Source organism: Pyrus communis, chromosome 4, assembly GCF_041283825.1.
Source record: "Pyrus communis isolate YQ-2024b chromosome 4, ASM4128382v1, whole genome shotgun sequence".
In the NCBI taxonomy this organism is placed as follows: Eukaryota; Viridiplantae; Streptophyta; class Magnoliopsida; order Rosales; family Rosaceae; genus Pyrus; species Pyrus communis.
In genome coordinates, this window is record NC_142568.1 from 1,638,972 (window position 1) to 1,652,734 (window position 13,763).

General features: G+C 35.8%; 1 pseudogene; it reads right to left on the reverse strand.

Moving 5' to 3' along the window:
• Positions 1–2,445: 2,445 nt before the first annotated feature.
• LOC137721835 (uncharacterized) lies at positions 2,446–4,207 on the reverse strand (annotated as a pseudogene).
• Positions 4,208–13,763: the final 9,556 nt, after the last annotated feature.

Here is a 13,763-nt window from a genome sequence, read left to right on the forward strand (position 1 = left end):
TTTTTTTTTTCGATTTGCATCGATCAGTTAATTTGTTGAGTTATTTCATGATTTTGTAAATTTTAAAGTTTTTGAATTTTGAATCCTGGCGATGTACATTTCCTTGAAGAATATATGTTTATGTATTTGCTTAACTTTTGAAAATTTGAATTCGTTCTGCTTGATCACAAGTAGTTGAATTACTTGAATATATTCAGGATTTTGAGGCTCTTAATTCTCTGATATATGAGAACTGGGAGGTTGATAGGTAGGTTCCTTCCATTTACATCATTTAAAAATAAAAATAAAAAACCAAAAAAAACCAAAACCGAACCGAAAAAAAACCGAAAAAAATGAACCGAACCGAACTGAACAGAAATTTCGGTTCGGTTTCGGTTTTGGAAAAAAACCGAACCGTTTTGAACCGAACCCAGCCCTAGGTTAGAGGATGAGATAATTGGATAAATGACTAGAAAAAAAATATAAAGTGCATATATAATGATAACAATACCAAATTATATATAAATAATATAATATTAATAGTAGTGGTACGGTACGGTATACCACTGGTAATGGATACCATTACCGTACCAAAAGTGTATGGTACAGTACAAATATTGTACCATTACCAATGGTACAGTTTTTTTGCCACAACTTTGGTATGGTATGGTTGATATGGTAATTTGGCAAAAAATTCCTGTGTTGGACCCATGATTTTGAAAAAAAACACATTTTTTTTTCATTTACGAACACAACTGATGGCACAACTTTTTAGGAAAGTTTAAATCTGCATCAAAAGATCGGATTATTTAAATAACGCTTGTGTTGCCAAATTAAGTTGAAAGGTGTTATCTCAAGAAAATAATTGACGGTCCAATTAGTAAAGAAGAAAATACCTTAGGCAATAATATGACTTTCTTCATTGCCAGATAAAGCAAGATCACTCTTTGGCCTGAAAAATGATTCTTAGAAGTAGAGTCGGATCATTTTCCTGGGGATCTTAGGGGATCCTGTGATCGTGACCATTTATCGTACATTGTGCCGTCAGTTTTCGTTGGATAATATTTATATTTAATTTTAAATTTTAAATTTTGAAATGATTTTTGATCGCACAATATACGATGAACGGTCACAATCACGGGATCCCTAAGATCCCCAGGAAAATGATCATCGCCGGATCCCTAAGATCCCCAGGAAAAGGATCATCGTCGGATCCTTTTCCCGAAGTAGAAATGTGCTCTAGAAATGCATGAGATGAATTGTGGGTAGTGATCAAGACATATGCTTTTGAACCCATCATTGGATTTTTCCTTATGTACTTCCATCTTGCTCTAAGGATCAAAGAAGTGCTTTAGACGGGAAAAGGTTAGTCATTTTGTTGAAAATAACTGTTGGAATCACTTCAAACTTAATCAAGTTTTAAGTGTGGATATAGTTCAAAAAAAATTGTAATGTTACGATCTGCTGCCTCTAATGGTGAGTTTTGTACAAATGGCATCCCCCTGATAAAGATTTTGTTAAACTAAACTTTGATGGCTCTGTTTTGCAAGAGAAAGCTAGTGTAGGTTTTGTCTTTAGAAATGATTTTGGGAATATGATTGGGGCCGGAGCTGTTAACCTTGATGGCGCCACCATTAATGAAGCTGAGGTGAGGGCTTTAAAAGAAGGGTTGTTATATGCTAGGAGGAAGGGACTCAAGAAGATCATGGTGGAGGGTGATCTCGTCTCATCACTCAAGCAGTCCAGAATCATTGTGAGATTCCTTGGAATCTCATCTCTCTTGTTGAAGATATCCGTTGGCTGACCTCGAATTTCTCTGATGTTGGATAGAATCACATTTTCATACAGGAAAATTCTGTGGCGGATGCTTTCGCTCGACAAGGGTTTCTAGTTCAATATAATCATTATTGGGAATTATGTATCCCTTTGTTTGCTAAAACTTCTTTTCATTTGGGCTTTACTGGTGCTGGTTGTACTCGCAGTTTCTCTCTTTAATAATTTTTTCTTCAATAAAAAAAAAAAAAAAAGTTAGATGATGAATGTAACTAATTAAAATGTGAGAATGTGATGGTGCAATATCAAAGGAAATAGTTTCAATATTGTCAAAGATGATATGGGGAGACGGAGACGTGAGACTCGTTCGTTGGATGGACGTGTCTAGTTGCCAAAGGCTATGCGAAAATTTGGCTCTCACCGTCTCCATGATATGAATCTTACAGGCGGGGAAGTGCTATCAAGTGTTCTACTTCCAGGCAGCGAAGTTCCAAATTGGTTCAGTTGCCGTAAGGACGTATAAATACATAGACTGCCACCAATGAAGTACGTATAAATGACCATGGTGATTGTTCGTTCAGATCAAACGAGACAGATCGATGCAGCTCATGTGTGGCTAAAATATATGCCATTACCGGCTCACCATAAAATCGAAGGTGGATGAGGGGGATGATCAATCAAAGCCGTACCAGAAACAAGAAAAACATGGAAATCTATTCATTAATATAAATTTCAAACCATGTAACATAATATTCTGCACATGAAGCATTAGGATGAACAAACTCTTAAAGTTCTTCCCGTTTCTAGACCAGGCTAGAGGCATCAATCCTTCTTAGACCTTTTCTAACCTAGCTTCAAAGCTCCATCTATTCTCGCCTTAAATTCTTGGCGAACCTCATCTGGTGTCCCTCCATTGCAGAGAGCACTGGAAAGTATCATCAAAGTTATGCAATCAGGTGAGATTCCATGGCATACCATTTTGTCAAACAACCTTGTTGCTTCTCTCCATTGTCTCATACGGCACAATCCATTAATTAAAGAGTTGTAAGTTACAACATCAGGCTTTTCCCCTCTTCGGATCATTTCTTCCACAAGATTCAGTGCCTCTGCTGTCTTCCCTTCCTTGCATAAAGCATCGAGAACAGCACTGTATGTAACAATATCAGGCAAGACTCCATGATCAATCATGGTTTTAAATAACATCACAGCTTCCTCCCAGTTACCCGACTTGCATGAAGGAGAGATCAAGGAAGTAAAAGTGACAACGTCAGGCTTTATACGTTTCTCAGTCATTGTTCCAAACAGAGTCAGTGCTTCTTGAATTCTTTCATCATTGCACAGCGCGTTGATTAGAACATTATACGTGCATACATTAGGAGAAATTCCACTGTTAAGCATGCAAATCAAGAAGCTCTTGGCTTTTTCCAACCTCCCCGATTGGCACAACGCATAAATTAAAGTCGTGTAGGTGACAACATCTGGCCTGACTCCATGATCTTCCATTCCTTCAAAAAGAGGGAGCACTTCTTCCCAGCGACTTATGTTGCATAACCCATGAATCAAAGAGTTGTAACTGCATAATATCCGGTACAACACTTTTGCTGATCATATCTCGAAATAGGGTCAAGGCATCGTCCATTCGGCTTTCTTTACACAAGCTATCGATGATTGGATTGTAGCAATCTTGGTTTGGCTTAAACCTTCCATCTTCCCACATCTTCTTAAGAATCTCGACTGCCTTAGAAATTTTCCCAACTTTGCATAATCCATTGATCATGGTAGCATAAGTGATTTCATTGCATTTGTATCCCTTCTCTTCTATTAACTTGAACAGCTCCATTGCCTCAGCCAGGGAACTGTACTTGCAAAGCCCATGAAGCAAAGTATTCATAGAATGAGCATTGGGTTGAAGACCGTATTTAAGGGTAATTGCTAAAACAGGGAAACCCAAATCCACCCGGTTCAGACGGCACAAGCAATTCATAAAAATAGTCATTGTACTGACATCAGGTCGAAAATGAGCGTAACCCATCAACTGTTTACACATAGAAACCACAGCAGAATATTGCTTCATCTTGGAGAGTGCCCCCAACAAACAATTGAAAGTCCAAATAGAGGGCAAGGGTTTGGTTTGAATCATGGAATTAAAGTAACCCAATGCTTCATCTTTCCTAATTTTTCCAGATTTGCATCGAGTCTGAATCATACTCTCCGACACCAAATGGGTTTGTTTAATTGTATGCGTACAAGTAGAATTAGCATTAACAGCGTCGGAATGAAATCCCCTACTTGGATTCCGCAGAATGGTAAAAATGAAAGAAGGAAGATTACCTCGAGATGGAGGTCTTGTGGTTATCCTCTTCATCTTCATCTTCAGTTTCAGTTGGCTACACAAATTCAGCAAACCTCACTTCTTTAAACGAGTCCCCGAAGAAGAGTAAAATTAAGGAAGAGAATTTTTATTTGTTTTCACCCAAGTATATTATAGTATTTGGTGTACTTGTAAAGGTCACACACTTTGTGTGTTGAGAAATATATTTTTTATTTTATTTTAAATATGAAACTGTTATTAGTATTTTAAAAGTCTCAATCTATACCCCTGTATATATTTTTTTTAATTATAAAAAGTTTGGAATACACAATGAGATTTTTGGAGTATAGGAGTTATTTGTTTTTATATCCCAAAAAAATAGGAAAGAGAAAATGAGTTGGGTGGGTTAGCCACCGAAGAGGTTTGAAGCTATGCCGTAATGTAAGAACTCAACAATTTCCCACAACTGTGGCAAAGGGCCACTTGCAGTTGGGAGGGTATTGATAAGGTGACATAGCTCATAGCTGTGAGGTTAAAAAAAAAAAAAGTAAAAACTTGTTTGTACAAAATTATTTTAATGCCCACATTGTTTTATTTTCTAATATCTTCTTTCAGTTTTGTATTAAAGGGTATAGTAATAATTTTATTAGTTTTTGGTCGACAAACAGTGTTTTATTAAGATGTAGTTTAGACTATGACATTTGATCCAAACAAGATTTAAATTTTATCGTGATAATTAAATAGGCAAATGAATTCAGATTAAATTGAATTGTGCAATGATGATTTATGAATCGAGACTTACAAAATAGACAATTCAGATCATTGAATACAATGTAGAGGTGGGTAACACAACTAATTAACATTTAAAAAAAAAAAAAAATGGGGTCCCTTCCTTAAAAAGCCTGTATAAAGTATATCTAAGAGCATATTCAAATGAGATGTCAAAAAGTCTACATAATTAATAACGGTTAAAAAAGACAGCACTATGTTTTCCAACCGAAATGTCAATTCTTATGTGGCATGACATGAAATGGCAGCAGAGGGAGTTGCTGTCAAATTTGGCAGCAGTTTCAAATCTATTTTTAGTGGATAATAAATGTTTTTTATAATTTTTGTTATTATCTTTTGTTTTAAGAATACTAATTACAGGCAAGTGGCCTTCTAACACAGTGGTGGAGATGAGTGTTGCCCTTCCATCACAGTGTGGGTTCGAATCTCGTCGATTCCCTAATCTAACATCTAATCTAACAAATCTATCATTTGATAAAACAAATACTAATTACACTTATGAAAAGTAGGGGTGGGCACTTGAAATCGAAAATTGAAACCAAAACACGAACCAAATCGAACCACACCGAACGGTTTGGTTTTGCGGTTTAAAACCGAACCGAATAGGGGAAAAACGGTTTGGTTTCGGTTTCGGCCCTCCGAAACCGAAACTGCATAACGTTATTAAATGTTAAATTCTAATTGGTTATTTCATTGAGTCCATACATTTAGTATGGACTCAACCACATCATACCATGGCCACATAATCTTTTTCTTTTCTTTCTTCTAGTTGTAGTCTGTACTCTTTCTTTCTTTTACTCATTTGCTACTCAACTTCATTCTTCATCTAACTCTCTGTCTCTCTCTCGGTCTCCACTCAGTTAGATATTTCAAACAAACAATACTTACTGCTTTAGATATTATTCATTCACATGCACCAAATGGTAGTCAGTCATTCAAAACACGAAAATCCATTAGCACACTCGAAAACAAACCCTATGTAGGTAATATTCACATGCACCGAATGCATATCCACCTCTCGTACCACTTTGTTGATGTTAATTGCTGTTAATTGTTGTGCTGGCTATTATTCTTAATTCACAACCACAACAAGCTTCAAGCCAATCAAAAGATTCTAGTTGAATCAGTGTAATAATGTATGTTGTATGCATGCATGCCTGATTATAATTGAAGTCATGCTTGATTGAATGTTAATATTGTATGCATGCTTGAACAATGCAGTAACTTGCAGTTTTAATAGTGTATGCATGATTGAATTTTAATAGTGTATTATTTTTTCAAACAATGAAACCAAACCAAAACCGTTTAAAAGCAAACCAAACCAAACCAAAATGTTTGGTTTCATTTCGGTTTTAACCTCAAAACTGCACCGAACCAAAACCGCAAAAACTCCACACCAAACCGAACCTCGCCCACCCCTAATGAAAAGTAAATAATGCAATTAATAATTTTTTTTGTCATACAATTAATAATTGTTTAAATTTGACATATCGATTGATGAGTCACATAAGCTTGAATTTTAAATTTTAAAATTTTTGTTTAAAATTTGGCATCTTATTTAGGGATGGTCTAAATTACATATTAATAGAACGAGTCTTTTTGGTTGCGGTCCCTAATCAGTCTAATTGTTAGACTAAAACCTTGTTTGTTTAAATATTTTGATTGAGGTTTAAGAAATTTAACTCATGCATTTATGCATTTAATGTCCCACAAATTATGAAATTTAAAAAACTTCAAATAATATTTTTAAAATATAATAAATACTTAAAAATCAATAATAGAGTAATGTTGTTCTTTACAAAATTATAGCAAAAAAATAATGTACCCACTTTTAAAAAATAACTAATGATATATTTTAAAACATAAAATAAATGCATATAATTAGCATGGTTATATTTAGAAAAATTAAAAATGGGTACAAATAAATTAGAAAATATGGGTACAAATACAAATAAAATTTTAAAAAATATGGGCACAAAAAGGAATTAATGTATTGGTACAAATTAAAACTAAAAAGAAAATTGGTACAAATTAAAATGGGTACAAAATAAAAATGAAAATATATGATAAAAAATTTAGCCATAAATATAAATATACCATACGAAACATTTCTAACAATAAATGAACATATTTAGAAATAAAAAATATTTTATTATTGAGATAATTAATGACGTTTATTAAAACCTAAGGAACTTCATCAAAAATTGAAAAAGAATAAGGTTTTAATTAATGAAGTAGCAAAAAAAGGGATGATAACCTAATTTCTCTTAATAGAACCCTCTTTGTTAACCAAAAAAGAGCGAAAAGATAATTTAGTTTTCTATCACAACAAAAAAGTTAAGGGCAGTAATGTATTTTCACAAAACAAAACTTTGCTGTTTTTTGTTTAAGCCTCACCTATAAATGATTTTAACATCACTAATTTTTTTTTAAAAAAATTTAATTTTAAAATAAACCTATCTCCTTCTCTCCCAACTCTCACGTTCTCTCTCACTCTCTTCTTCTCTTCTTCAATTTTAAAAATAAAAATAAAGAATTTCACACACACTTTGTGTGTGGGCATATCTTTGTATATAAAGCCAGCAAACCCAATTTGAGGTCACAACTTCACCAAAAATGTTTGGACAAAAATGCCCCAAAAAACAACAAAATTTAAAAGTAGTCCAAAATAGTGCAGGGGTAATTTGGTAATTTTGTCATAAAAATTTAATATAAATATAAGTGGGAAGAGAGAAGAGAATAAAAAAAAATGAAATGATGAGTAAAAGTTGCTGATTCCCACGTGAAGGGAAAAGGAAAATATAATAAAAAATAAGGAAAATCATGAAGGTTATGTTCAAAACATTTTAAGAGGCGCGTAGCGCGCCGTGATTTAAAAAAAAGTCTTTTGCACGCAGATTTTTATTAAATATTATTTTCTCTATTTTTAAACACTTAAGAGGCACGTAGTGCCAATTATAAAAAAAGCATTTCACACGCGCATAATAATATGATTCAATTAGTTGTCAAATGAATTTTTTTAACAAACGATATTATCTACACTAAGGGGAAGGGGGTGGGCTTAGCCTCACAACGGGCTAGTAATAATGTAATTCAATTATTTGTTTATTAAATATTATTTTCTCTAATCTTAATGTAAATTCAATAGAATGTAGATGGAAATTGAAAGACCACTTTTATTATGTTGATTCAGCTGGTTTGATTGGTTTATGAAGGGTTTCTTCTAGCACGGTCTATGACACACCCTGATCCGGAATGTCCACTTGGACACCCGAATCGCGATGTGTTGGCCGACACCTAGAAGGTGATGAAGCTGTAAAGTGTAGTGATGTGAAAAATGTGAATAAATTAAAACCTAAAAGTGACTAATTTAAAGTGTGCATGTGAGCGGGATTGAACCTATATCACACAAGTGATGTCAGATCATAGATAAATTGCAGTAAAAGAAGAGTAATGACATTTATACCAAAAGGAGAAGTCTCCTACGTACAACTTTTGCCAACAATTCTCGTCGTTACAAAATCTCTGCCACTAAAATCCTGGAGGTTCAAAAAATAAGAGTGAGTGGGTCCGAAAAATAAGGGTGAGTGGGGCAAGAATAGAAAGAGAATTGAGGAATTTCAAGGATGTTGATTTCCTTTGACTGTGCCTTTATTTATAAAAAATCATGAGGAGAGAGAAACTTACTCCCCAAGTAATACAAATTATAATAAGAAATGATAACTATCATAAGGACTATATGCCGACACACAAAGTGTGTGAGATTTTTTTTTATTTTTAAAATTGAAGGATAGAGGAAGAGAGAGAGAACATGGGAGTGGGGAGAAAGAAGTTTAATATTTAATTTTTTTTTTTAATTAGAGATGTTTAAATTACATGTAGGCGAATTTGAACCACATTATTGCTAGCCTATTGTGAGACTTAGCTCACTCCTCCATCCCTTTAGGATGTATAATATTGTTTGGGCAAAAAAAAGTAAACGAAGATTCAGTCAAACTGTGTTGAAATTTTTAGGCAAAACAACCACTATGTCGGTAGTTACTTGATCACTTTTTTACTATATTTTTAATAATTAAATATTAACTCAGATTTTTATTTTTATTTTTATAAAACTAATACTAATATCTAAAAATAATAAATTAAAAAGGCTAATTAGAACATGTGTGTATGTGTACTAAGACCAACTCCAACAATGGCTTATAACCTAAAATTCCCCCTTCACCCACCCCCCCCCCCGGTCCCCAAACCGACTCCACCCTATGTGCTAAACCAAACCTAAAACTCAAAAGAAGGCCAGATACCGGCCCGTTTTAGGCTAGAAGTCATTATGGGCCCTACCTGTTGTGAGTGAAACACGGGCTATGAAGCCCAGACGCTTGAGCCAGTCGCCCAACGTGCAGCAACGCGTTAGCCTAATTCCCACGGGGACCTAACCCACGTGGGCGTGTCCCCTGCTGTCAGATGGCGTCAGTAGCCTAACGGCTACTTTTTTCGATCGAACGACCATATTTAAATGGGCCGTTGGTCAATCCAACGGTCCAGGTTCAATTTTTTTTTTTTTAGTTTTATATTTATATATTTATTGAATCCAACGGCTTAGATTGAATATAATCAAATCTAACGGTCCAAATTTAAATCCAATGGCTAAAATAATTTTAAAAAATTATTTAACTTGAAATTCAACCAAAAACTCTATAAATACCTATGTATTTGTTCAAACATCCACACAAAACTCACTTTCCTCATACAATTCTTCCAATTTTTCTTTCTACCATTTCTTCTCATTTCCAAATTTTCAAGATGGCAAAAGAGCATGTTAGAGGTCATACTTAGACCTTTGACGAAGATATTGCTTTATGTTTGGCATGGATTTCTATTAGCGAAGATGGTGCCGTCGGCACCAATCAAAATAGAAAGGTTTTGTGGGGTAAAATCGTTGATAAGTTCCTTGAAAACTCCAACGTCGGTCGAAGGGAAGTTGGTGGTGTTTATGATCGGTAGAAGATTATCAACAAACTGTGCACTTTGTGGAAGGGAAGCTGGGAGAGAGCCATGGCTGACATGCCTAGTGGAAGGGGCGCCTCAGAAATTGTGAGTTTCTTTATTGATATTTTAGTTGTCATGTACATAATAGTATTTTGCAACTAAATGTTTTTATGTATTTGTTGCATAGGGTGACAAAGCAATGACAATTTAAAAGACAAGAACTACACCAAAAAATCAAGCTTTTAAGTTACATCATGCTTGGAACATCCTCAAGGATTGTCCGAGGTGGGGAACCGATGCGAATCAACAATGTGGAAGATTATTTCATAATGCAGCCCCACCCCCAAATGATGTCAATGAAGGTGTGAATTTTGCTGACAATGAAGGTGTCGACCAAATGAGCCCAACTTCTTTTTTTCCAAGGCCCCCGAGTAAAGATAAGCAAAAAAAAGTAAGGAGAAAAGGGAAGTCCCAAGATCCGATACGTGCACAATTTGCTAGCGAAATGGCAAGAATGAACGAAAACCAATGCCGTCAGCAAGAAGAATCGGCCCAAACAAAATAGTGAAATGGTAATTTAAATGTTTAATATTCTTGTAATGCCCTCACTTTAATAAAGAAGAACAATGAACAACTACCCAAACAAAATAGAAAAATGGTAATTTAAATGTTTAAATGAATCTTCAAACCCACGTTGTAGGTGGTTAATTATTCTTCTTTTGTTTTTGATTTTTTTTTTAAATATGTAGTTAGATCTAAAACAGAAAATTTTAAATTAAAAAAAAAAAAAATTCAATTGCCACATCCGTACCTATGTATCAGGATTCAGAAGGCTAGTTTTTATTAAATTCTCATCCACCCCTATTAATAAACATAAATAATAATAAAAACTAATTAGTAGGGGCACTAGTTTTTCCTTCTTTACAGGGCAATATGTTAAGGACATTTTTATCCTTCTCAAATAATATTAATAGGGGCTAACAAATTGTCCGCCTCTAATCAAGGACAATGTTTAGGTACTCACTGGGTAGTACCCAATTTACTGACTTTGTGGTGTGGCCTAATGAGAATAGCCCACTTCTCTTATTTAAAACTCCCCCCCCCCCCCCAAACATTTGTTATCTCGTTTACCAGAAGAAAAAAAAAAAAAAAAAAAAAAAACCATTTGTTATCTCAGTAACCTAACACCAATCTTCTTCCTTACCCTCAAACCTTTGTCTTCTTCATGCACCCAACACCCTGTCGAAAAGGACTAGAGTGGGATTGTTGTCGAAGAGGACTAGGTGGGGTCGTCGTCGAAGAGAGGGTTGACAGTGACCTCGTCGGCGAACAGATAGGTTTGGGTAGTTGAGGTCGTCGGATGAGAGATGAGTGGAGTCAGGTTTAAAAGGGAAAAAAGGTATTGGGGCGAGCTCCCGGATGAATAGGGATTTAGGGTGGGCTCGCGTAAGAAGAGAGGGATTGGGGTGGGCTTAATGGAGAAGTGAGGAATTTAGGGTTGGTTTCACCGGAGAAGAGATTGGATGTTCTCACTGGGGAAGAGAATGAGAGGGTTGTTTGCACATAGGCAAGAAGGGAGGAAGATGACACGCCCTAACCCAGATATCCAAATAACAAGTGGATGTCACGTGCGGACCGACACTCAAGGTTGACGAAAGCCTTAAGTGTATAAACAAACACGAATAATATGGAGCAATAAATGCTAAGTGACAACAATAATGATGTAAAATCCACATGAACGAAATAGAAAGATCAAGAATTACAAATTCAAAGTAAAAGATGCAATACGTCCAAAGCATACTAATAAACAGAATGCTAAAGAAAGGTGAGCATCATATTACAATAGTTAAGAAGGGTCATATGTAAATAGAAGTGAGCAGATCACTGGTAGGGAAAAGCCTCGAAACTCAGGTCTTACTCTTCGTCGCTATGTCCTGAGGGGGCGTAAAACAGAAAATGTGAATAGACCATAATTTGTAATAATACTAATAGTACGAAAACCAGTTTATTTTAGAACATACTAACCCCCTATTTTGAAAACATGTATATAATACTACGTATAGGTTTTATAAAAAAAGTCTAGCATGCCGTGTAAAACATTTGTAAAACATCTATAAATTGTATCCGTGAAGTACTCAACTAGGGGTATCATAGTTGCTCGAAGGCAGTACATGTCCATCGCCCGAAGGTCAAGCTGTATAAAATAGCATTCATCCACACCAACACTAGTCATGGCTAGTGAAGCTGTCCGACACTGCTTTCGACAATGAAGCTGGGGTATATAATATATCATATCTCACTCTTCCATCATCTTTGTCCTATGGTCATAGACATCTATACCCGTGGTGTGCGGATGTGTCGTATGATAACCCACTAGGTAAGTACCAAAAATATATCTCAAAATTTTGTATCAAACATCGAAGTTCAAAAGCTCAAATCTCGTCTCATAAATCCATGATAAACATATAAGTGAATCCTTAGAATTTCATAAACGAAAATCCAATGATTCATAACCTTTAGTATGTATAAATCTGATAAATCATACTTATTCAGTGAAAGCAATTTAAATAAATCATAAGTATGAAAATCAGTAAAACATATTATAAATCATGCTCCAATCATAAAATATGCAATGCATGCTAGGCTAATATTTATAAAAATATATAAGTTTAGAAAGGGTCAACCCAGAAGTACTCCTCTATCGGAGAGCCGCTCGAACTAGGATGGACTGGATCACTTCCAACCATTGCACCTAAACACAAAGAGAGTACATTTAATAAAACTCTACTAAAGTGGTCGAATTTCAGGAAATGAACAACGAATTCAAACTCAACACGTCGAAAAACCTATAGATGGACCTCAAGTACCCCCACGTGCCGCCGCATACGCCGAGATAGGTCGCCGAAAAAGTTACTGGGGGTGGAGCACAGTACCTCTGGCAAAGGCACGTGTGCTCCACACGCGACCCACACGCTTACTGTGGAACTAGGTTTCTGGGTTGGGCTAGTTCTCAATCGGGTTTTGGGCTTTGGTTTAGGCCCAAAGAATTGGGCTCAAATTGGATTTGGGTTCAGATTAGGTTGTGCTTGGGTTTGAGCCGAGTTACACTGGCCAAGAGTTTAGGCTCGGCCTAGTTCCCACTCGTAGGTCGCCAAACTAACGAATTAGAAGGCCGGAGTTTTAGCTGAGAAATCTCCCCAACTCTGTTTTGGGGTCAAAACTTAACCAAAACTAGCCATTCAAAAACTAAAATGAAGCTAAAAGAGTGAGGATTCAATTCGTACCAAGATGATGTTGTGTCGACGTCGGGATCGACCGAAAATGGCTTGCAACTCACGATCTTTTGCCGAAAAACTAATAAATGTTTCCCACGAGATATTTCTGCGTCCAAACACTCCAAGGTTCTCAAAATCAACCGAATCTAATCTAAAACACAAACTAGACAGTTGTAGAAACTCACCTGCCCCGAAAATGGCGAAGATTCGCTGTGAAAAGTACAAGCACAATGAACTTTACTGTGTAGTCAAAAATGGGGGAAAAGATATGGATATCTGTTTGAGATTTGTGTCTAGATCTTAGAGATGGTAATGATGGTGAGTGATCTAAATGTAAGTAAGGGAGTGTGTGTGTGTGCGCGCTTGACTTAATGGAAAAGAGAGACAAGAAATGGTGAGGGATAGTTCTAGAGAGAAAATGAAAAGGGTCACGGGAAGGGGAAAAGGGGAAAGAAAAACACTGTAAGATCCCATATCGCCCAGATGAGTGATCCTTATATGTATATTCTCATCCTTACCTACCACGAGGCCTTTTGGGAGCTCACTGGATTCGAGTTCCATGGGAACTCCAAAGTTAAGCGAGTAGCGCGCGAGAGCACTCCTATGATGGGTGATCTACTGGGAAGTTCTCGTGTGAGTTCTCAGAAACT